Source organism: Myotis nattereri (assembly GCF_964212035.1).
Source record: "Myotis nattereri genome assembly, chromosome: 8".
In the NCBI taxonomy this organism is placed as follows: domain Eukaryota; kingdom Metazoa; phylum Chordata; class Mammalia; order Chiroptera; family Vespertilionidae; genus Myotis; species Myotis nattereri.
In genome coordinates, this window is record NC_138083.1 from 24306223 (window position 1) to 24331674 (window position 25452).

The following is a 25452-nucleotide window of genomic DNA, read 5'->3' on the forward strand; positions in this document are numbered from 1 at the left end:
TTTAAAAAATGGCTCAATGAATAATTTAATAATTTCCCATACTCCTCTGAAAAGGCTTATTGTTTTGTAGCCATGGTAACAAGTTACAGCCAGTTTTAAATCAGCTTAATCAATTATAATGCAATCAGAGAGCAGGTTTTTGAAATACAGCCAATGAGCAACAGTGCCTCTCTTTAAAAAGACAGCCAGTTGGCCAGAGCTTTACTCCAGTGAACATACTGAAAAGTCAACCAATTCACAGCAGTTTTACCTAAGCAATCATGCTTCTATAATGGATGTCAACCTATTCTCTGAACTGTATACTTCCTAAAGATCCAGGGTAAAATTAGTAGTCTGCTTTGCCTGGAGGGGCTGTGTCTAAAAGTCATAACTCTTCCTTACTTGAGTAATAAATTCAGCTTTGCAATTCAGTTAATAAATGGTGGTTTCTTCCTTCAACTTACCCTGAGATTTTTTTTTTTTTTTTTAGTAAATGCCTTCATAGATAGATGATTGTGGTCATGGGAGTAGTGATCATTTAGGAAGAGCATACTGAATGAGAAGTCATGAGGGGCTAGAATTGAGTAACACAAACTCCAGCATTAATGGTTACGTAGAGGAGGAGATTACAAAAGAGACAATGCAGGATGGGCCATGGAGATAGGAGAAAAATCAAGACTATAGTGTGTCCCCAAAATGTATACACAGACTTTGAATAATTATAAAGGCAGTGTTTATTAAACTATATTTCATGTACATATTTTGTGGACACTCTGTATATGTTGCCATGAACTGAGGCCAAAAACCATTTTAAGAATTATGGAAGAGTTAAGAGAGTCAAATGTCACTGAGAACCTTCCTAAGATAGAAACTGAAATTATCTACTGGGTTTGGTGATAGGGAGGTCATTGGGGCTTTTGTAAGATCTGCTTGTTTGTAGCAATGACACTGATATTAAGGTTGGATATTGCAATGTGAGTGGGGGTAAAGAAATGGGGAAGTATATGTAAAAAATGAATTGATAGAGAAAAAGTAGTTTGGTGTCATTTTGTTTTGCTTTTAAGATGGTAAATTCTTGATCATGTTAACATGCTGATGTCAGAAACTCACTAAAGAGATTAAATATATGAGAGAAAAAAGATAATCAGTAGTCTGGTAAAGGCCGAGACAGTGAGAGGGTAAGAGCCCAGAACGGCAGTGAAGGACTTGGGTTTAGATAAGAACATGGGTATCTATAACAAACAAAACATAACAAAAAGATGGAAGCAAGAACGGACAGAGATCAGACCAGGTTATAGGATGTGTAGCCTAAAGATATAGGAGTACCCATTTGGTTGTTTCTTTGATATTGTTGGAGGAAGGAAAATAAAGTTATCTTTTGAATGTAAAAACAAAAAACAAAATGGAAGAGGTTGGTTAAAGCATGAGGAAAGTATGATTTAGAACAAAAAGAGAGGGAGATCCAAGAACAGGACACTGATAACATCATAAACTAAGAGGTGGGCAATAGAAGAGGAACCAACAACAGATTGAGAATGGTTGAAGAAATAGGAAAGAGGAAAAACCAAGAGAGTTGTCTAACAGTGTCAAACCTGAGAAAGAAGATACCTACCAAGAAGCACTCTTGGCAAATTGGGCTCAGTTTAAAAGCAGAGCCTAGCAATTATTTCTCTACAGGGCATCTCCTGCAAGCCATCCTGTAGGTAGAAGCCTGCACTGAACTGCCTGCCACTTGCACTGAACTGCCTGCCATTACTGTGGTCCTGCCATCTGAACCAGCCCTTAAAAGTTCCTGGAGTCGAAACTGGTTTGGCTCAGTGGATAGAGCGTCGGCCTGCGGACTGAAAGGTCCCAGGTTCGATTCCGGTCAAGGGCATGTACCTAGGTTGCGGGCACATCCCCAGTGGGAGATGTGCAGGAGGCAGCTGATTGATGTTTCTCTCTCATCGATGTTTCTAACTCTCTATCTCTCTCCCTTCCTCTCTGTAAAAAATCAATTAAATATATTAAAAAAAAAGTTCCTGGAATTATATTTCAACCAATAGGACTGAGACTGTCTCTGTACAATCATAGCTACACAGCTATGTCTCCATTGGCATATTCTCTGACCAAAGTGGCCCTACTCAGAGCAATCAGGAGCTGTGAGGATTTGGAGTCCTCATGTAGTTGAGGATGGACTAATCAGGGACCAGAGGCAGAGGCCTCTCTGTATAAGCCAGCTACCCTCTGGCTGAGGGAGCACACTTTCCCTTTCCACCTCAGACTGAAGACGGCATTTCCCTGGCTGAGCTAAAACACTGATGTCTCACCTGAGCAGGTTAGACAGAGCAGACCAGAGCTGTCAAGCGGGAGAGGGACCTTCGATCCTACAGCCACAAGGCGCTGGTTTCTGCCAACAACTTGAATGAGCCTGAAAGAGGCTCCAGATAGTAACACAGCCCTGCTGACTCAGACGTTTTGATGCTAGCCTATGAAATCAGTAGCAGAGGAACAAGACCAACCAACTGAGACTTCTAATCAAGAATAAATGTGTGTTGTTTCAGACTGCTAAATTTTAGATACTTTCCTACCACAAAAAAACTAATATATTCCTCATGTGTGCCTGGCATGTACTAAGTACTCAGTAAACATTTAATGAATGGATAAGCAAATGGGCCATTTCATTTGCTTCTAAGAAACCAGTGGTTGATAGGATGAAGCTGAGTACTTGCAGCTCCCATCTGTCTCCTGGGTTCTAGACCTTGAATGTCCAATTACCTTATAATAGAGAGATATATCTCTATGCCCCATAGACACATCAGTTTGACATGTCTGTAAATAAACTCATTCCTCCTGAGTCTGTAAATGAACTCATTCTATCCTGATCTTCCATCATTGATCATCTCTCTTCATTCCCCTTATTCAATCCTTTCTTAATTCCTATCCTCTATTCCATTGCTTCTTTTAATGTTCATGTTCTAACTAAGCCTTGACTATAAGCCTACTTAAGTCTTATATCTATTCTCCATCCTTCTCTCCCTGAGAAATCAGGCTATGTGTACCTATAGATCTACATGCAATATTCAACAGCCTCAGACCACTATGCAACAGTGATTCCCTGCTGGTGATTGTGGACTCCCAAGATGCAGACAAAATATCATCTTTTCTTCAAAATTTTCATGCCAACTTACGGCCCCACCCACACATCCAGATAGACTTAAGCCTTGCCTCCTTTGCACCCCAATCTTTTCTGTTCATATTTCTATTTCTATCACCCATAACATATTTTTAAACTTATGTGCCTGTCTTACTGCCCTGGGCTTCATTCAAGTGTGCATCACAAAGCCTGGCAGAGGGCCTGAGACTTAGCTGCACGTAACTAATGCTGGAGAAATGAAGACATGAACCAATCAGTTCTCTCATTGCCTGGCTTCATGTCTGTGAACAACTCTAGACAAGTGTGCTCCTCAGAATAGCAACAGAAGCAGCCCCCAGGGAGCTTGTTAGACATTCACATTCTCATTCTTCCTCCCATTCCCTCACCCCTCATCAACCAGAATCTCTGGGAGTGGGGTCCCAGAATCCATCTGTGTTTTAACAAGCCCTCCAGGTGATTCTGATGCACTCTAGTTTGAGAACCACTGCTCTAGAATGTTCAGCTGGTTTGACCTTTAAAAAGCCAATAGAATGCTTCTAACTCAGCTGAGCTTCCAATTGCACCCAACCATAAGCAGTGACTAGAGAAAGGGAGGGCAACAGTTGACACCCCAACCATGGACAGGAGAGCACCAGTATTGTCCACAGCTAGGAACCAAATAGGCCAAAGTTCAGTATAGCAAGGGTCTGAAGGTAAATTGAAAACCACTCTTATGATCAGAAATTCAAATGGAGACAGCACATTTTTGTGGCTTTGCTTTTATGTTTAAATGGCACCACTGGAATGTTGCTCTGCCACAAAACATGTTAGAATAAAAGACAAATGTAGGGAGATCTGTTTGAAGAACTCCGGAGAATAGGCTGAAGTATCCTGGTGACTGTCCCTCCAACAGTGGATTCTGGCCACAGAAAAAAGTAGGAAAATCCAGAACTAGTTTCTCTTTTTCTCAAAATGTGGCTTTTCCCAACCAATAATTGGCTTCTGGATCCTGAGCTTGTGTGGTCCTGGTATTCTTACAAGAGTAATTTTTCATAACTCAGTATGATTTGAAACAATGCAAATCCTGATGTAACTTTGCTGTGAGGAGGAGAGGGAATCCCTAAGCCCCTTCCCAAAAATCACCTGTGACAAAACACAGGATCAGATCTAGCCAAGAGAATTACCATGTGCATCTCACTTAGCTTTTCCTCATACATATTGATGGTGTGTATGCCCATGCGCATGTTTCTCTAGGACCATATATTTTTGTTTGGCTTTTGCTATAGACAGTAGTGACAGAAGCACATGCTTTTTTTTAAACTTATAATTTCATAACTAAGTAATCACAAATGGTAAAAATGAAATCTCTGAAAGTTTTCCCAGTTACTGATTTATCTGTTTAACGTCCTTCTTTCTTCTGAACAGTATTTATATAACATTCTCTGAAAAGCAATGCTTATAATTGTACCCAAGTGAATCTTTGTAGTTTTCAGCAATTCCAGGAGAAGTATGAAGCCTTTGAAAAAAGACTGGCTCCATGTAAGTAATTGCCTTCACTTGGCCCAATTGTAGCTGCCATGGAAAGAACACTAGCATTCCTCGGACCAAGGCGTGATGTTTTCCATTCTTTGGGATTTAAACATATTTTTTCTAGTCAAAATATTAAGATTTTAAAAAAATATCTGTTGGGTTCTTTTAAGTGGGCTTTTTAGGCATTTATTTTCCTTAGAGATTTGTGTATAAGTTTTTGAATATAAAGTTAGGGAAAAGCTTTAGATGATTCAAGAAAAATAATGATTTCCCAACCACCTAAAATAAGTCCATAAAATTGCCACTTGCATTTAAAATTGTACTAATTATCTTCATAACATTTGATAATTATGCTGGCTGTTGCCTTCAGTTGGCCTATAAATTAAACAACATCAATGATTAGACATTCCTTTTACTAACATCTGGATAGCTAATGAATTAGCTTCAGATTCAAGATTACTTTTGTTGTTGTTAATCCTACCATGAGGATATTTTTTCCATTGCTTTTCAGAGAGAGTGGAAAGGAGGGTGGGAGGGGGAGAGAAAGAAACATCAATTGGCTGCCTCCAGCACACACCCTGATCAGGGGTGGGGAGTGAACCCAAAACCCAGGTATGTGCCCTTGATCCTTAACCTAGAATCAAACTTGAGACCCTTCTGCATGAAGTCCAATGCTCTAACCACTAAGAAACACTGGCCAGAGCCAAGATTACTTTTTTCTTTTTTCTTTTTTTTATTGCTAAAAGCAAGATTACTTTTTGAGGAGATAATTGCCTTTGCTTTCTCTGCAAAAGTCAAGTACATCAGAGAAACATGAGCAGACTGCCTTCCAACGCTTTGTATATTACCAGAAATGAAGAAAAACTCCCTTTGGAATTGTACAGAGTAACCAGGCTTACAGGTTTTAGGCTAGCATCATGCAGGGCTCCAAGTTAGATTGGGTCAGTGTGCCATTATACCAAAGAGAGATGGTCTCCGATCTACACTCCGGCTAGTCATGGCACATGGAGGAAGAGTAGAATGCAGAAGTAATTCTGTATAGGAGGAAATTCAATGGCCAAGATAATTTCCCCATTTTTCCCAGTGTGCTCTTGAAGTGACGGATTTTTTTTCTTCTTTTAGCTACTGTTCAGCCAGGGATTCTTTTTATTCACTTGGGAAGTTGTGACTATTAGACCACAATAGAAATGATTTCTCAAGGCAGAATTTTTTTAAAACATAAACTGTTTTCCACTTAAAAATTAAAAAGCTGCAGTGAGGACTGATTCTCAATTCTCAAGATGGCTTTTTATTCACACAAACCTCCACCATCTTTGGTGTCTGTTATCACTGCTCATTTTTTTTTTCCATTAACTTTTGCACTCACTCTTGTGCTCTCTAAGCAGTTTCTACAAGTGATTCTTCCTCCTCTTTTGGTTTCTGTTACCATTCCTGCTGCTGTCCCTACCTTCTCCCCATTCTCATGCACTGATCCACAGCCAAGAAAACTTCCCTGGGTGAAAGCTAGCTTCTGGACCCCACTGCTTCTCCCTTTGGCCTCATTTCTGGATCGGAGAGGTCAGAGAAACATCCATGCACGGATGCTCCCCTGGAGAGCTCCTAGCCAGGGAACAGGAGGAATCTGTCAAGCACTGGAGGGTACAGACTACTGTGATTACTGGTGCAAAATAGGAAGAACGTCCTCCTGATAATGCTTCACGTTACCTTCTTATTCCTCAAGGAAAGTTCTTAGGATGATCGGAGCATAAGTCAGGTCCTACACACGCTTTGTTTTTGTCTTTCCTGTGTAGGAACAGTCATGCTCAGAAGACTCTAGTTTAGAAACATGCTAGCATTTTAAAGGAGGGCCTTTCTGGGGCAATGTGTTCATACAAAGGAGCAGCCCTGGCGAGGAAATTCAGGCTCTCTGGGAGGCAGCTGGAGGAGGGGTGATTGGCAGGGAGGTCTTCAGATTAGCCTGTGTAGAGCTTCTTATTTGTCCTGTCTCACCTACAAGGGAACTTCCTGAGATGAAAACTTACTTCATGTTTAGCTGTATGTTAGAGATGACAGTCTGATCCAACAAGGTTGCCTTGTGCTTTTCAGACTGTTTGACAGCCCTTTCATTCAGGCGGCGGCTCTGCCAGGCAGAGGGGAGGCTCCATGCCTCTACCTCTCCAGTGTCCTCATTGTGATCTTCCTGTCTCCTAAAGCAGCTTTGCTCCAAGTTGTCATTGGAACAAATGGCACAAGGATGATACGTTTGCACTTAAAACACTTGAACGTCTTACAACACGTTGTGTCATATACACGTAATATTTTGGATTTACCAATACTTGCTTTGGGGATTTCTTTTTAGCAATGTGAAGAATGAAGAGGTTTATTTATTTATCTTTTCAGCTTGTGAACAAGCCAAATAGATGTGATACGCTCAATCTTTCCTACTATAGGTGGAAGATTGTGCTACATAAATTCCTTTACTTAGTCGATATGTCTAACTCTGGAAGAATGCTCATACAGGGTACATTGGGCTACCGTGGCAAATGCTTTTATGGCCAGAAACCCCACAACCATCTTCTTTCGCTGATCAGTTGGATTGTTATCCAGGAATTACAGTTTTTACCCTTTATGTTGGAAAGTCAAAGCTTTCCTTAATGGCCCCAGAGGCTCCATAAAGAAAGAGGTATAGCCCTAACCGGTTTGGCTCAGTGGATAAGACCATTGGTCTGTGGACTGAAGGGTCCCAGGTGATTCTGGTCAAGAGCACATGCCTGGGTTGCGGGCTTGATCCCCAGTAGGGGGCGTGCAGGAGGCAGCCAATCAATGATTTTATCTCATCATTGCTATTTCTGTCTCTCTCTCCCTTCCTCTCTGAAATCAATTTTTAAAAAATTAAAAAAAAAATAAAGAGATACAGCTCTGTCTGACCAACAATAAACAAATGATTCCTTAGGAACTTCAACTGGATAATCTTTTTTCTTTTTTGCTTCCCTAATGAACTGGTTGAATCTGAGTTTCTTGGTAGTTCAAAATGAATGCTGGAGACTAATGCTAACTTTTATTGATAGGATCATTAATTTAAATATTATTTAAAATATTGAATTGGTCAACATAAAATATTGAATGTGTGTACTTGTAACCACTGGGGAATTTTGAGGAAAAGTTTTACTCTAAGATTACCTTAAATTGTTGATATTTGAGTTCTCCATACAACTTTATTACATGAAACAGTATGTTTCATCCAACAGATCTTGTAGAAATGTTGTCAAGTTAATTTTACCTGGTATTTATGTTTTTTTGCAGGGCTCATGTCATACTCTGACGTTGTGATTTATAAAAATATATATTTGGCCTTAGTCTCCATTCCTAGCCCAGAGCCACTAAAAAACCCTTGCTGTTTTTATGGTGAGAACAATGGAGGTGTCTTTTATTTTGTTAATGAAATGACCCTTTGGAAAATGCCTGAGGATAGAAGCTTGTTGCTAACCTCATACTGAGACAGTTGGAATTTTCAGCCCAACCCCCAATGAGACAAAATGATAACATTTGAGAATGGTTTCTATTATTAAATGTTGTACATCCTAGTGGTATAGGGTTGCCAGAGTCAGCAAATAAAAATACTGGACACCAAGTTAAATTTGAATTTTAGATACACATTGGATATATTGATTGTATAAATATGTTCCAAATATTGCATAAATCATATCTAACAATAATAGAGTGGGACAGAGTAATAATAAATACCTAAAGTCATAGGATATATACTTTCTGCTTTCGTCAACTGGCTGATGTTTTCATCATCTGTGATGTCTAGATATCCTAAAGGTTATTTGGCTTATGTGTTTTAGTAGAAATATAGGGGCAGTACTGACACAAATATCTGAAGAACCAATTGTTCTTTATTATACCTCTGATACTTTACTACTTTAGTCTTCATTAAAAATTTGAGATAAAAAAAAAACAAAAACAAGTTATTTTACAGTAAAAAGGTAAAATATCACCCAGGCATTGGGAATGGTATATGGAGAGAGCAAGGGTAGGAACAGAGGAGAAGGAGGAAAACTTACAAAATGAACACTACACATTATGAAGGCTGTGGGCTGCTTCTAAGGAGGATGTCTTAGTTTGGCTGCTATAATAGAGTACCAGAGACTGGTGGCTTATAAACAATAGGAACTTATCTCTCACAGTTCTGGAGGCTGGAAGTCTGAGATCAGGTGCTAGTGTGGTGGGGTTCCAGTGAGGGCCTTCTAGTTTCATAATGCTGCCATCACACTGCTGTATCCTCATCTTGGTAGAAAGAAAATGAACTAGCTCCTTCGGGGCCCTTCTATAAGGGCATTAATCCCATTTATGAGGGTTGCACCCTCATGACCTAATCACCTCCCAAGGGCCCCACTTCCAAATACCATCACATTGGGAGTCAGGATTTTAATCTGTCTTTTGGGGAGGACACAGCCAGAGAACAGAGAACACCCAAACAGAGAACACATGTTTCATAAGCCAAAACCGAGCTGATACAGATAAAAATGAAATCTGACAAAATATAAATCCAGAGCACGTAACATTAATATACATAATTGCTTCTAGGTAGTTATTCAGATACAAAAACAGTTTGTCAAACAGACTTAGTACAAATATCTTAGACTTGGGGCAGCAATTTAGGAAAAAAATGACAATTCCTATAAGTGTCACAAAAGCCACACATACTAATGCTTGAGTGGGGGCATATGGGGGATGATCACAGAAAAGCACATTCCACTGAAACCTAGATAAACACACAGGGCAAGCCTGGCTGATCTGCTGCCCTATCTCTGCAAGCTGCAACAGGCCCTAAGGAGCTGGCACATGCCAGTTCACTGTGAGCCTGGGCTGAACTTTCTCAAGTTCACGACGACCATATAGGGACAGGTTACTGGCAGTTTGCATGGGTCCCTCTTGATCTGACAAGGCAAACGCAGTTTTGGAGGAGTCTTTTTTTTTTCTCTTCCTATTTCAGTATTAGTGTCGCCAGAAGGATGGTATGCTTTTTAGCGCATTGATATCCTGCAGAATCATGCTCCAGCCAAGAGTAGTGAATCTCTGTTTCCAGGTGATTGTTTCACTAACATTACAGGTACACTTGTGGGTTCTGGGTGATGCCTACCTTTACTCTCCTCTTTTCTACCTCAGATATGATCACCAAGATCTAAGATATCAGGAACTGAGGACAGGCCTCTCTGATTTCTTAATGTTCTATTGGTTGCCCAACAGTCTCTCTCATGAAACCAAGTTATACAACAACAAGACCAGCTACTTAAAGGAAAACAAGTCTAAATATAGCAAAAGTGGCTATGCTGAATTGGAATTAAAAGGGCTGTGTGTGTATGTGTATTTCAAGTAATTACCTACTTAGCTGATTTGAAAAATGATTCAATAGCCTATTGGTGAGTCACATAAACACTTTGTATGATACTTTTTTTCCCTTTCTTGAATCTCTTAACATTTGTACCTGAAAACAAAACAAAGAGAGTTTTTTTGTTTATTTGTGGGGGTTTTTGTTTGTTTTTGCTGGATCCTTTAGTGGATTCAGCCTCCTGCATCTTATCTGAGGTATGCTTAGGGAAGCACATGAACTTTTGTACTTCTATGGAAACCCCTTATGTATTATTTGAAAAGTCAACTATAAACATATATTAAACACTGAACATACCTGGGAAGCACATGCATGCTTTTATTTCAAATCAAATTCTGGAAAAAAGCTCACACTAAAGTGAAAGGCTAAGACCATGTGCTGGTAATAAAGCTGGGTCTTAAATGGTGACATTGTGTTATGGTGAAATGCGAGAGTGTGGGCTTTGAGCTTGTAAAGGCAGCAAAAAGCACCCTTGCTTTAGGATTTTAACCAATTTTCTCTCTGCCTATGTACTTTGTCCTATGTGCCAGGCTCTTTCTTGAAATGTTTTAATATTTTTTTAAAATATATTTTATTGATTTTTACAGAGAGGAAGGGAGAGGGATAGAGAGTTAGAAACATCAATGAGAGAGAAACATCGATCAGCTTCCCCCTGCACACCTGCTACTGGGGATGTGCCCGCATCCAAGGTACATGCCCTTGACCGGAATCAAACCTGGGACCCTTCAGTCTGCAGGCTGACGCTCTGTCCACTGAGCCAAATCAGTCAGGGCTAAAATGTTTTAATCTTTTTACTCTGCATAGTACCACCTTATCTTGGTTCTTAGTTTTCTAATTACAATGGTTCTCAAACTCTGGTGTGCATTAGAATCACCTGGAGAGTTGTTTATGCTTTGGTGGCCTGAGCCCTCCCTCCTGAGAACTCTCAATTGGGTAGATGGCGCTGTGCATCTATATACTAACTAGAGGCCTGGTGCATGAATTTGTGCAGGCCGGCTGGGGGGAGGGGCTGCAGGCTGTTGGCCGGCTGGCCCTGCCCCCAATTGGGGTGGGGGTGGGGCCGATTGGGGGTGGGCCTGGCTGAGGGCATGGGCTGTGAGCACTTGGCGTGCTGGCCCTGCCCCCTGGTCGAACTCCCATTCAAATTCCCTGTCGAGGGAACAATTTGCATATTAGCCTTTTATTATATAGGACAAGCTTCCCAGGTGATTTCAAGTTCTACAGTTCTAGCACTTAGTAGAAAGGCTGAGGTCCAAATTTCCTATCCCAGTATCATAGGCCCCAGGATGTGATTTTGTTCTATCCAGGTATGTTTTCACTTCTGATGACCACTCCATTTTTTGCCTTCAGGCTTTTCAAAGTGTGTGCTAGGCCAGCAGTGTCTACCGGGAAGCTGATGAAAATGCTGAATTCCAGGCCACATGACAGACCTACTGGTCACAATGTTCATTTTAACAAGATCCCAGTTTGCATTAATGTTTGAGGAGCACTGCCTTCAAATGAAGCTGCTTGGATTCTCTCTCTGCATCCATTGTGCCCATTTCCAAACTTGACTTTTAACTCTGCTATTCTGGTCTGCAATAACTCCCCTCCTTTTGTTTCCCCACCTTTCAAAAAGGCTTACCACCCCTTCTGATCTGGGAAATTTTCCAAAATAATTTCATCTTCTCATGTTTTGAGATTTCTGGCAGCCCCATTGCAGGTACGATCCACTAAGTGTCTCCCACAGTGTTCGCACATAACTTAGAAGAGCTCAATCAAAGTTAAAAAATAAATTAATTCCTCATGCTTGTCCCTCTCCCTGTAGCCACAAGGCACTTGTATAAGTGGTTTTTTCTACCCAAAACTCTGCCTCTTCATTTAAAAAAAACCCCAACTAATTAACTCCTATTTTTTTTTTAAATATATTTTATTGAGTTTTTACAGAGAGGAAAGGAGAGAGATAGAGAGTTAGAAACATCGATGAGAGAGAAACATCGACCAGCTGCCCCCTGCACACTCCCCACTGGGGATGTGCCCGCAACCAAGGTACATGCCCTTGACCGGAATCGATCCCGGGACCCTTCAGTCCGCAGGCCGACGCTCTATCCACAGAGCCAAACCGGTTTCGGCCTATTTTTTTTTTTTAATCAGAGATCAGCTCAAGACTTGATTCCCCAGAGAACCTTTTGTGACTTCACTAAGTAACACTTTCCCAAATAGAGAGCCTTATAGTTTTTTTTTTTTTTTTTTTACCATTGGTCCCATATGCAATTATATACTGCTTAAACAAAGGTAAAAGGTGAACCTGCCCTGAAGGCAGATGCCCATATTAGTGTTGCCCTTGGGAGACTAGACCTTGGACCTGAAGCAACCAGAACTAAGAGCCAGGAATTAAACCTAGAGACGTGGAAAGGGGATTGGAATGGTTACCAATGAGAGCAATTTGTCCTTTGAAAGAAGGCATCCTTAATTTAACCTGTAGTTTTCCACCAAGGTTAATAAGATTAAACAAGGAACCAAATTTCCATGTGAGAGAGTCAGTAGAAACAACTAGTTAGACACTTAGATGCCTAAATAATTGAGATATTGAAACTGTCTGTTGAAAAACATAGAAAAAGAAAAACAAATTGTATAATGCTTAAAGATATAACAGATGGAGTCATTAAGAAAAGGAGTAAGCAAAAACATATTATCAATAGGCCTTGGCCAGGTAGCTCAATTGCTTGAGTGTTGTTCTGATACACCAAGGTGGCAAGTTCAATCCCTAGCCAGGGCATGTACAAGTCAACCTATCTTCTCTTTATATATAAAAGTCTAACATGCAAAGTGCACCCTTAGAAGTTCGACCAGGAGACCGGGAGTTGGATCACTCGCTATGACATGTGCTGATCACCAGGGGCTGGTGGGGAATGAAGGAAGGCTTCAGCCCTGATTGGTCCTGATCACTGGCCAGGCGTAGGGACCCTATCCGTGCATGAATTTCATGCACTGGGCCTCTAGTGAATGTATAAGTGGGTAGAACAGCAAATTGATGTTTCTCTTTCTCTCGCTCTCTCAAAAAAAAATAATAACCAGAGAGATTTAAAAAAAAAAATAAGTACAAAAATTAATTAGAAATAACAATTATAATTGCTAATTTAAAAGCATGAGTTTGTTTTAACTATTAGTTTCCAGGGATGGAGAACCTTCTTTTCTGCTAAGGGCCATTTGGATATTTATAGCATCATTCACGGTCCATACAAATTTATCAGCTTAAAAATTAGCCTTCTATATTTGGTCAAACATTTATTTAACTCACCCTTAATGCCTTGACAGGGCCAGACCAAACGATTTTGTGGGCCTTATATGGCCCTTGGGCTGGATATTCCCCATCCCTGATTTAGACAGTGCTGAATAGAGAATCAGCATGAGAAAGACACAAGATGTGATGAAATTACATAGACTACAACACTGAAAAGAAAGGAGACAAAAGAGTAGAAGGCAGTTAAGGGTATGTGTGACAGAAAAACATCTACTGGGTAAGTCTAATTTGTAATACAAGAATATAAGTAAATGAAGGAGAGGATAAAATATGAAAAGATATGCCAGGTTGGCATGGCACAGTGGTTGAGCATTGACCCATGAACCAGGAGATCAAGGTTTGATTCCCGGTCAGGGCACATGCCTAGGTTGTGGGCTAGATCCCCAGTATGGGGTGTGCAGGAGGCAGCCAATGGATGATTCTCTCTCATGATTGATGTTTCTATCTCTCTCTCTCCCTCTCCCTTCCTCTCTGAAATCAATACAAATGTATTTTTTTAAAAAAAGATATACTGAAATTTTTCAAAATTGATAAAATATATACACAATAGAGGAATCAATTTTTACACAATAATAAAAGTAATATTTATTCACATAAATATTGAAACTGAAAAAAGGGCTATTAGAAGACATTAAAAGGCAGAGAGAAAATGTTTATACTATACATATATAATAAAATCTATAAATATATAAAAATTATGTAGTATAAAATATAAATATAGAATATAGAATAAAATTTATAAATTATATTGGAATATAGAGAACATATATAAAATCAGGGAATACATACTTTTCTAAAAAAAATTGACCATGCACAAGGTCATAGAATCAACACATTTCAAAGGTTTTGCATCATAGAGATCTTCATATTTGATTATGGTGCAATTAAATTAGAAATTAACAATGGATATATAAACCAAAAATTTTGTACATTTGAAATATAAAAACATACTCTTAAGGATTTCTTATGATGAGGAAGGAATACCAACAGAAATTTAAAATATTCAGAATCTACTGAACCCTATTTATAGTTGACAATTTGTTACTAAAGCTTTCAAGTACAACATTTATTTTTGTGACCATTGTAAGTGTTTTGACCCATCATCAGTTACTGTTGGGTGCTTAGATGGATATTCTCCATGATTAGAGTTCCTATAGACCTGTTTCTGTTATGTTACATCTGCTTGCTCAATGAGCCTGTCTCATTCTTTTTTGGTAATTTTTTTTAAATGATTGACTATTTAAAATACTATTTGCAGGAATATATTGAGGCCTAGCATAAATACTTCTGGAAGGAAAGAAGGAACAAAGGAAGGGAGGAAGAAAGGAAGAAGAGAGGAGAAGGGAAAGGAAGAAGAGAGGATGGGAGGAAGGGGAGATAGCCCCAGGCAACCTTAATTCATATAAGGCTTGAGGTCTCCTTGATCATCAGATAAAAGGAAATACTCAAGAGAGAATCATTATTCTTGTGTTATGCCCATTTGAGGGAATATAGCTCATGGGCCTTTCCTCAAGGAGGGGTTTTTCAGGTTTCCCACCCTTGGTGGAGTCTGGCTCTGATTTCTGCCCCTATCCCTGGGGGGCTGTGAAAAGTTCAGCTCAGGTTCTTAGGATCAAAAAGAAAAATGTGCTCAAGACTAAGTAACTTTGATTATCTGTGCTTATATCTCTGGATTTTGTCTTCTCCAAAAATTGGACAGGCAGTTTTTTTTCTGTCTTCTGAGATCTTTGATGCTTTCTAGTCATTTTTGTTTATATGTTTGTTTTTAGTAATTCAACCTTTTTAGTGCTTCTCAGTGGAAAATTTATAAGAATCTGATCTACCACTACTGGGACTTAAAATTTAGCATTCCTTTTCTTTAAATACATAAGTAAATATTATATCAAAATATAGTAGTTGAAATAAAAATGCATAAATATATAAAATAGTTTAAATGAATTTGCTTTTTTAAAAACTTGCTTAATTCTCCTGTGGTGAGTTAGATTAGATTTTCCCCTTTTATGGGGCACCTCTTGTGCCTTCCCTCATATCTTCCTAGCCTATATTTTATTCTAGTCATTCTCATGGCTAAATGCTTTACACAGATGTAATGACAGAACATCACTTTACACTGTCAATCTCTTGCTTCCTTTCCTAGTGTCAACAAAAATTCCCAGTCTGAGGTGTGGAAAGGGGAGAGACTATTCAGTTGAGGGGTTTGCAAATTTGGAAACACAGCTTCCAGTGGAAACCAAAAGTGTACTCTGCCGATACAAAGGGTCGGCTGCCTTTTGTAGACAATGTTCCCACCCAGGTTCCTGATTGGTCCACTTTTATGCAAATAAAGAATTCAAATTCCTGCAACTCTGGCCAAAATGCACAGTGCTGATTGGTCAACATGCATTTTGGTTGCTCATTATGAAGAAGTTTTGATTGGTCAATGGAAATACAAATGATATATTTACATGATTTCAAGTGGATGGGACAGGTCTCAGTGAAAGACAAAACCAGAAATTCCCTTATAAGGTTTGATTCAGGCTGCAGGAGGTTGAAAGCTCCATCTCTGGCTTTTCCCCCTGAAATCCAGAGTGCATGAAAGGCCTCTGTCAGGAATGACTGCTAGGCTCTGGTTATGAATTTGTTCCCAATTAACCATGAGGAGTCCTTGGTAGATGTATCTCTTCTCAAAGCTCATACTGGGATGGAAGAGGTTTATATCCCAGGGGGTAATATCGGATGAGTGGAGAGAAAGAAACCAATGATTATATATTCTTCTCTTCTGTTCCTGAGATGGACAGTTCCGAGGTGCATTCTTCATGGCTCCTCAGATTGTTCTGGGGTTGCCAAACCTCAGCTGCCCATTGGCTATCACTTTTCCCAGTTTTACTCTTCCCAATCCTTATTTTTGTCCTTTGGGTTTGCTTGTCAGCATAATCTACTTACATGAAGCAGGAAGCAAATTTCTTTAGGGGATTCTATCAATTTTTGAGTGGGTTTTAATAGACACCAAACATATTCTCTGGGAAATCATCCTCAGGGGGGAAATCTCTAATATACATCTACTAGTATGTCTTCTAAAATGACTGTTTACTGTTTTATCAGATATTAAATTGGAACCTTAGAAAATAAAATTTAAAAATGTTCTAGAAAAAAGGAAGCCCGGCTTGAGTGGGATACTACAAAGTAGATTCCTAAGCACCTGAGCACCAGATAAAGAGAAACTAGAGTCAACTTCCATTCATGTCTTGTCCACTTATCTCTTGAGTTGTATACCCCAACTTCTCATTCCCACGTATGTCCTAATTAAATCCCGGACATAGGAATTTTGTCCTCTGACCTTTCTACCATGAGCTTGTATCAGGCTGAACAAAAGGCTAATTCATTGAAAGAACTATCTATTAGGAAAAGAACTGTATTCTTAATGAAAATGGCTTCATAATTCACTTGATGGAACAGGGGCTTCATAGAGGCCATATATTTACAGTGAAGGACAGAACGTACGTTAGTAAAATTTAAACACGACGACGAGTTGCATTTGGGGACAGGGAGCAGAGGAGAAGGCAAAAAACTAAAGAGGTTTGTCCAATAACAGGGCAAATTTAGCAAAGGATTTCTTCAGAGCGGGTATATCCAAAATTTAAATTAAGGGCTTTTGTTTCATGAATTCTCTCCTTAAACTTCTGTGTGGCTGTGAAATTGTGCAAACCCTGGTTCCTGTGGCTCACAATGGGGGCATGTCAAGATGACTCAAGACCAAGGTAGAAACAGGAGTTCAGAATGAGAATATATGCCCCCCCCCCCTTTCTAGGAGCAATTACAATGGGGCATCTTCTAAGCAAGGAGTGGAAGTTGGATCCACTCTTATTTGTATCTAAAAAGTGGATGCCTCAAGCTGACCAGAGTGGAAGTCTCACACAACTTTAGTGATCTCAGCACTCAGCGTGGTGCTGGAAATGCAGCAGGTGATTTCTGGCTACTCAATATCACATATAATGATCACCATCATGATATTTATTCATTGAACAAATATTTATACAGAACACATTATGTGTCACACCCTTGTTCTAGATACTAAGTACATAGCTGTGAGCAAAGCAAATAAAAATCCTCACCCTCACAGGGCTTACAACTTAGTGAGGGAGACAGAAGCAAGATAAATAAATGAAATTTATAGTATAAGGAGAAAAAATAAAGCTGGGAAAGGGCATAAAAAGGCAACATGTTATTGTTAAAACAGATATGTATTTCCCAGGAGCAGAATAAAATATTTTACCTTATCCTTTTAATTCCAAAAGGATTGGTTATGTTGGGCTAAAAGGAGCAAGTATGTTAGTATATGAACTCCTTTTATTTTTGGTCTTTGCCTGACAGTCTTAGATATAGAGGATTTTTTTTTTTTTTTTGAGAGACGATCCTTGGGAGACATGGAAGAAAAATTAGATGTTTCTTAGGGTGGATATTTTCTCAGGAGTTTGACCTGGAGGATTTCTTACAGCCCCCAAATGGAAAGTCTTCCCTCCACTTCCAAAAAAAAGAAAAAATACATATAGAGAATGAAGGCTCAAGAGATGCCATAGCTATCATTAGGACTTGCAGGTCACAGGAGGCCAAGAGAAAATAGAAAATCTTAGGATTCCTAGGCAGGCCCTTACATGTGTTCATTGCAAAATCTAATTGCAGCAGAAAGGAAAGGTAGTTTGAACACTTCCAAAACCCAGAAGGCTTTAGGAGGAAATAATTGATACATTGACCCTTTCAAGAAAAAGGACAAGGCAGAGTCCAGACTGAATTTTAACCATGTACATACCATACCCATTAATGGAAGGCATTCCTGCTGACATTAACAAAAGGGCATGTAGGCAAACCTTGCAGCATCATTTCACTGGGAGAACTCCAGCCTCATTGACTTTCTGTACTCCAACTGAAATGGTCTAGGCAGCGGTTCTCAACCTGTGGGTCGCGACCCCTTTGGCGGTTGAATAGCCCTTTCACAGGGGTCGCCTAAGATCATCCTGCATATCAGATATTTACATTACGATTCATGATTCATAACAGTAGCAACATTACAGTTATGAAGTAGCAACGAAAATAATTTTGTGGTTGGGTCACAACATGAGGAACTGTATTTAAAGGGCCAGAAGGTTGAGAACCACTGGTCTAGGGGCTAAGGGACTAGATGTAGTGATGCCTCTATGGTTTTCTCACTTCCAGTTGGGGAAACATCTGGAACACTGGTCTATTTTCTTTTACATGGAACACAAACGAAGGCTGTTTCTTATCTGCAAGACATAACTGAAACATTTTGCTTGAACTCAATGACTTGGCCTGCTATTGATGATTATCAGTAATGCCTAAGAAACTCTGGCCTCATATTGCTTTTAGCAACCTCCATATTGCCTCCTTATGGTTGCCTGCTTTTCCAACACACCAAACACAAAATTCACCCCAGATTATTGCAATATAGTATGGAAAGTTCAATTAGAAACTTACTTTCAGAACTAGCCCCATTGGAGAGAATGGGTTTCTAAAAAAAAAAAAAAAAAAGCCAAGAACTTCCTCCCCTCTCCCAGGATGCCCTGAAATAAATATTAACTCATACCCTCAATCCAAAGATAAGCAGAAAAAAAGAGATTTTTTTTTAATAGCATTTTGTTCATTCTGGAGGTGAAGTTGCAGCACTCCCATCTTTACTTTTCATTTTGAAATACCATTGAGAAATCTGCTTGTTGATGGGGGATATTTGAATTCCCTTTGGATCTTAGTAATTGTAAGAGTTTTCCTTAATCAGGAAGCATTGGGTGATTTTCGCTCTTTCTAATACTCTGAACATCAAGATGAAATGGGAAGGGAACCTGAGAGAGAAGTATGGTTAAGGAATTATTTAGTCTATATGGAGCCCATTATTGAAGACTAGTGGCCTGGTGCACAGAATTCATGCACTGGGAGGTGGGGTGGGATGTGGGGAGTGTCCCTCAGCCCAGACTGCACCCTCTCAAATCTGGGATCCCTCTCACAATCTGGGACTACTGGCTCCTAACCACTCACCTGCCTGCCTGCCTGATCGCCCCTAACCACTCTGCCTGCCAGCCTGCTCGCCCTCAACTTCCCCTTCCCGCCGGCCTGATCACCCCCAACTGCCCTCCCCTCCTGGCCTGGTCACCCCTAACCACCTCTGCCTCGGCCCTGTCACCATGGCTTTGTCCGGAAGGATGTCCGGAAGGTTTCCTGAAAGGTCTCCTGGTCTAATTAGCATATTACCCTTTTATTAGTATAGATTGAACTGATATTGGCAGGAAGATGATGCCATCCTCATCCCCATTTCTAAAATGATAGCTCTTCAAGTCCTATAGGTCTAGGGGTATAATAGCATTGTACCCCTAGACCTGTAGGGAGAAGCAAAGAGGCCTCAAAGCTGGTACTAATTATTTAACATTTTGCCACATGTGAAGCTGTGAAAAGGGTCCCTTGGGATATTGATCAAGACTTGCCTTCTAGGGAGATCAAGGCAGAAATCTTTATGATTTGATTGATATGGTTTAAGATTCTGCTTCTGATGTAGCCTGCTATTAAAGACTCACCTGGCTTAAAAGCTGTCTCTTCTAAAATGCAGGTCTGGGTGGAGCTAATTAATCCTGTAAGCCAGTTTCAGTACCTTCCTGTAATGACTCAGGTTTTTGTTCTTCTGACCTAATCCTAGCTGAACACCAGCTCTTTGTAGACCCTGAAATTTTGATCAGAAGTGGGGTGGAGGCCAAAGCTAGAAGGAAAGTGTGTGGAAGCCAAAGGCAAACATCAGTCACCTCATGTTCTGCTCCCGGCCTGCCCCATTTTCCATACAACTTCTCAGGGTCTCCTTAAAGGAGACCTGGATTACATTAGGAAACTACACTCCCTCCAAAAAGTCTTGGCCCTGGGATGCTGATATAAATGTGTGTATCCTTTATAGGGTGTCATAGGGAAAACTTAACAAGCTTCATAGCATGTGTTTTCTTTAGACAGTAGAGAATGGGCTTCTCTTTTGTTCTTTTATGCCCATTTCAATCTAACTTTTACACAAAGACACACCCACAGTCATTTGTTAGGGGTCTCCTTGGCCAAGATGTGTCCTCTGTCCAAATGCTCCCAAGTGGCTGGCTGCCCACACACATGTCAAGTGTTGTAAAGAGAATTAACAGATGGCAATATGACAACATGACTCTAATCCTAGTGTTAAAGTAGCATAAATCCACCCAAGAGATAGCAGAGCTTCCCCTGAATGGTTCTGCAGGATAAAGCCCCAAGATTAACAGCATCAGAGCATACAGGCTAGCAAGCTTCAGGACTAGGTACCTAGATTCTCTGCTACAACGTGGACTGATGGAAGCAGTGAGTCTGGGAAAAATATATAGAGGAGGTCTTGCTTCCTCACCTGCTTTTGCATGGAGCCAAAGAGAAAGAATCTAGAGGAATTTTCTTTCTCAGAAATGAACAGAAAGTAAAATCATGCTGAATGACTCCGGTACCTAGAGAAGATACAAGTGCTGGCTACAACAAAGAATTTATGAAGTGTTTTTCCCCTTTTTTGCTCAACTGGCAGTCTTCCCTTTAGATTATCAATTGAAACAGAATGGAACTTATTATCTGGGCAGTGAAGGTAAGAATACAAATGAATTCCTAAAGATTAATATTTGGCTTAAGGAATTCTACTCTTTCCCTCCCCTCCTGGACCTTTCCTTCAACTCCTCTCTCCTTCTTTGTACTCCCCTTTTAACTCCCCCTACTTCTTTTTTTTTTCTTTTCTCTCTATTTTTGGTTAGAAAAAAAAATATCCAAGAGAAGCAGACCACTTTTCAAAATGCCAACATGATTCAAGGATGGTGGACATTACTCTTCTCCCAAAATCCCCTTAAGGAATCTACATTCTCAGATCTTCCAGGGATGTGTTCCCATCAGTAACACCCTTTTGTACATGGAAGAGCCCTTGGACTAAATTAAGATTAAATAAAGATTTGTACTGAAAACTTGCACATGGAATGCAGAATGTGTTTCCTATTAAGGCATTTTGAAGAGAGCAGAGGAAGAAAGCCTATTGTTTTTGTTTGTCAGAGCTGTCACCAAATGTTGAGGGCTCAACAATGGCAACCCAATTCAGTTCAAGGAGAACAGACCCATTAAAAATAGCTTCTTCGTTTTCTTGATGCAAAAAGCTGATCAAAAAGATGGGCAAGAATGTCATAATTAGCTTGGAAAAATATTTGGAAAGTGTGTTCTGAAATAATTAGAAAAAAAGCTCCTCATGGTTTACCCCCAGGATCAAGACTAAAAGCAAAGGAAGGCAACATTAGAATATTGCCTTGTTAAAAGCAGAAGATGACTAGGGTGATATGATGCTATTTAATCAGTGTGCTAACCCTCCTGAGTATACAGAGCTACCAAGATGCTGCCCTTGTGATCTGTGTTTTCCTAAAGCACAGGGGACATTCTGTGCACCAAGGATGCATCCAAACTCATCTTAGTACATTTTTGTTGAATCTCTTTAGGTTACATGAACTGTTTTCAATGCCTACTATAAGTAAATTGGGGAAGAGATATTCTCATCTTCCTTTATCTCCATATTCTTTCTTTAATTTTTCCTTCATCCTCCTCCTGTTCTTCCTTCTCCTTTCTTTTTCACTCTTCTTTTTTTCTTGCTGTTTTCTCTTTGTCTGTGTCTCTGTATTTCTATGATTAAAATTGTGTCATCTCTAAAACAGGTGCTGTTAATGGGGACCTGCTACCTTAGGTTGACTGACCCTCGAGTTTCTGATCTTATTACAAACTAATGGCTGACTTTATTTCCTGACTACTAAAAGCAACTCTTGTTTTAGAAATCTCTCAAGCAACTCAGTTTTTCAGTTTTCCATAAAATGAGCAGCTTCTATTTATTCTCTATAAAGGTAACCAGTAGGCAGGCAATGTTTTCTCTGGTTGTCAAGAGGACAGTGAAAATTCAAAAGAGAAAAATTTTAATTAGAAGTTATTTGATTCACAAAAAGAGAGGGAGAAATATTCTGCCTTCCAGAGATCCGAGGACCCATGGAAGTGGCCACTTCTTACCAAGAAAGCAACCTGTCTCTTTGACAGGTACGAGCATAGGTCATTCTGAGAAATTACATCTTTGGGGCCTTGGTGAAGTGAAGAGGGGACATGGATGACAAAGAAACCTACAAAGAAGTTGCCATCAGCAAACAGATGCCAGCTCACAACCATCACAGGGCACTGGGATATTGACTGTATCCAATTGCAGTCTTCAGTTGCAGCATCCGCTGAAAAAATGGGGCTCCGGTGTGCAAATAGGCTGATCTTGTATCAGTTGGGAAAAGGTGGGATCACAATTCTTGGAGCTGAAGGTGAAGTCCCAGCCAGGAAGAGATCGGCACTTCCAGGAATAAGGTTATAATGCTTAGGTATCTATTCATGAGGCCAGTTTAGAGATTAAGGTCATGCATGTGCCAAATGACAAGGCTTAAGAGACCCAAGGAGCAGGAATGCTGAGCCCACACCACAGACACATGAAGGGACATTTGTACTCTAGGCCAAAGCATTGTTCCAGGGTTCACAATAAATTATATGAACACTTTACTGGAAAATGAATCTAAAAGCAATTCACATGAATATGGGACCAGTGAAGTGGTTATCTTTTCCAAGTTTTATTACAGACTGTTGCAAACCTTGTAACGTTTCCTAAGGGAACCAAGCCTTTAGAAGGTCATGTAACAAGTTTATTAAGCAAAGGAGGGGAAGAAAGGAGTAGAATTTTGTACTGTTACAATGCCAATTCTCCAAACTCAAAGATGTTTAATATTTCACAAATCCTTACAACCACCATTAGGTTTTTACACAATACTTCAAAGAAAAGACTTTTTTGGGGGTTAATATTTTAGGTGAGGGAGTTCTCTTCTTAACTATTGGGTGTATGCAAGGTCCTGGTCCCAGTCCCAGATATCAACACACTGGATTCAACTGGACTTGAATAGAAAGGGAATTCTCCATGCCTGGAAATCAATTTGGTTCAATTCCTAAACTCAATTTGGTTCAATTCCTAAACTCCAAGACTGGAAATCATTGGAAGAAACCTCTAGGTGGTATGTTTAAGGTCAATCCTTGATGGCCTTAGAAGGGAAGCAGAGCACAGTGTTTTGAATCAGGTCCAGATTAAATGCGGCTATTTTGATTACTGGATCCAAAGGTGTGGCCAGCCCTGGATCGCCAAGTTTTTGAGACTATGTGTTTGCTCCAGATGAAACTATTCCAAGTGGAGCAAATCTAGCATTTCGAGGCTGTGTTTACACAAAGAAAGATAACGAGGAAAAATGTAGTCAGGCAAGCTATTGGCATCTTTCAGATAAAAACTCTCTTCTCCCAAACACAAGCTATTAGATTGGGAAAGGTACTCAAACTGGTTATATGGGTGTAAATGAGGGTTAAGAGAAAACACATTTTCTCCCATATACCTAAAAGGATGAGGTTTTGGAGTACAGAAAAAATGCCTTCTCCTACTCGACCTTAAGAGGTCAATAATAACAAATATTTGTCCTCCCTTTTCTTCCCTCTCTCTATTTTTTGCTCTATCACTCAGAAACCATACATATATTTGCCCTTGCTTGTTTATATGTAACCATGTTCCAAGCTGGCCCTTCAGAAGAGTAAAAATTGCCTGCAAAAACATAAAAAGTGAATCAGAAATCCTGGTGAAGGAAAATGCAAGGTTTCTCTCTCTCAATTTGCTTTTGTTCTGGACATTTTATATAAATGGAATCATACAATATATAGTCTTTTACATCTAGCTTCTTTCTCTTAGAATATGTCTTTGGGGCTTATCCATGCTGTCATATGTATCAGAATTTTGTTCCTTTTTACTGTTGAGTAGTATTTTATTTTATAAATATAGTACATATCCATCCATTAATAGATATTTGGATTTTTTCCAGGTTGGGGGTATTAAGAAGTATCTCATATATTGTGCACATCATCTGTTATTTCTTTGCCCATCATGCTTTATGTTCAACTGCTCTTGATTCTTATCTTTCTTCATATTCACTTTAAATATTTAAAAAAGATGAAAATATTTTTCTCATTGCACTACATATACTTCAATAATAATTTTGAGAATACTCTATGATTTTCACTTTTCCCAAGAATCATTTTATCTTCTACTTGTTTACTGTTAACTATTTTGCGTTAGTTTTGTCATTTACTTTGAAATTTTATCTTGTAGATTTATCTTATAGGTCAAGTGTTGTTGTTTTGTTTATTTGTTTTGTTTTTGTGTCCTCCCTACCACCCCCCTTACCTTTCTGTGGCTCATTTCTCCCTGGGGGCTGTGCAATTGCCTCCACTTGGGTTTCCACAGATTCTCAGTCCGGAAGCAGGACTTATACTGGGTCTCAGAGCTCATGGTCCATGGTGATGAGCAAGGTAATGATTCAATCATTGAGCCAGCCTTAAGTTTCCCCAGATTCTATCCATGGCTGCTTCATGTCACCCCTTCAACCAGTCAACTTTACAGACATCATTTTAGGCAGGGACTTTTGCTTTCTTCTACCTCCCATCCTGAGCAGTGTACCACCCAGGCCCCTCCAGTTGCACAAACTCAGGTTAGTGAGCCTGATTTTGGTACTCTGTCTCTTTTGGAGTGCTTTAGGTCCCACTTGACCCATAAACTTCAACTCTTCAAAGCCTCCAGATGCTTCTTGTACTGGAGTCTGTCAGTGTATGGCCTCTGCTTTATTTAGCAATGTGGACTTCGTTTTATTTTGATTCAATGAGATTTTTAACTTATTTAGAACATGGATATTTTTAAGAGAAGCATAAAGAATAATATAGTCACAGAAAACCATACCTACCGTAACTGAACAGCTATATCAATTTTCATAAACTGAGCAGACTTTCTTTAAAATCAGAGCATTAAAAACACCCAGAACTTCCCTTCATGTCCCCTTAAAGTCATTCACCACCAAAGGTAACCATTATCTTGATTTCTACATGCATAGATATGGTTTGGTTCCCATTATAGGGCCATTATCAATAGTGCTACCACATATAGTTTATTACATGTTATTGGAAAACAAATGTGCTCATTTATTTTTTTCTTTTTAATATATTTTTATTGATTTCAGAGAGGAAGAGAGAGGGAGGCAGATAGAAATATCAATGATGAGAGAGAATCATTGA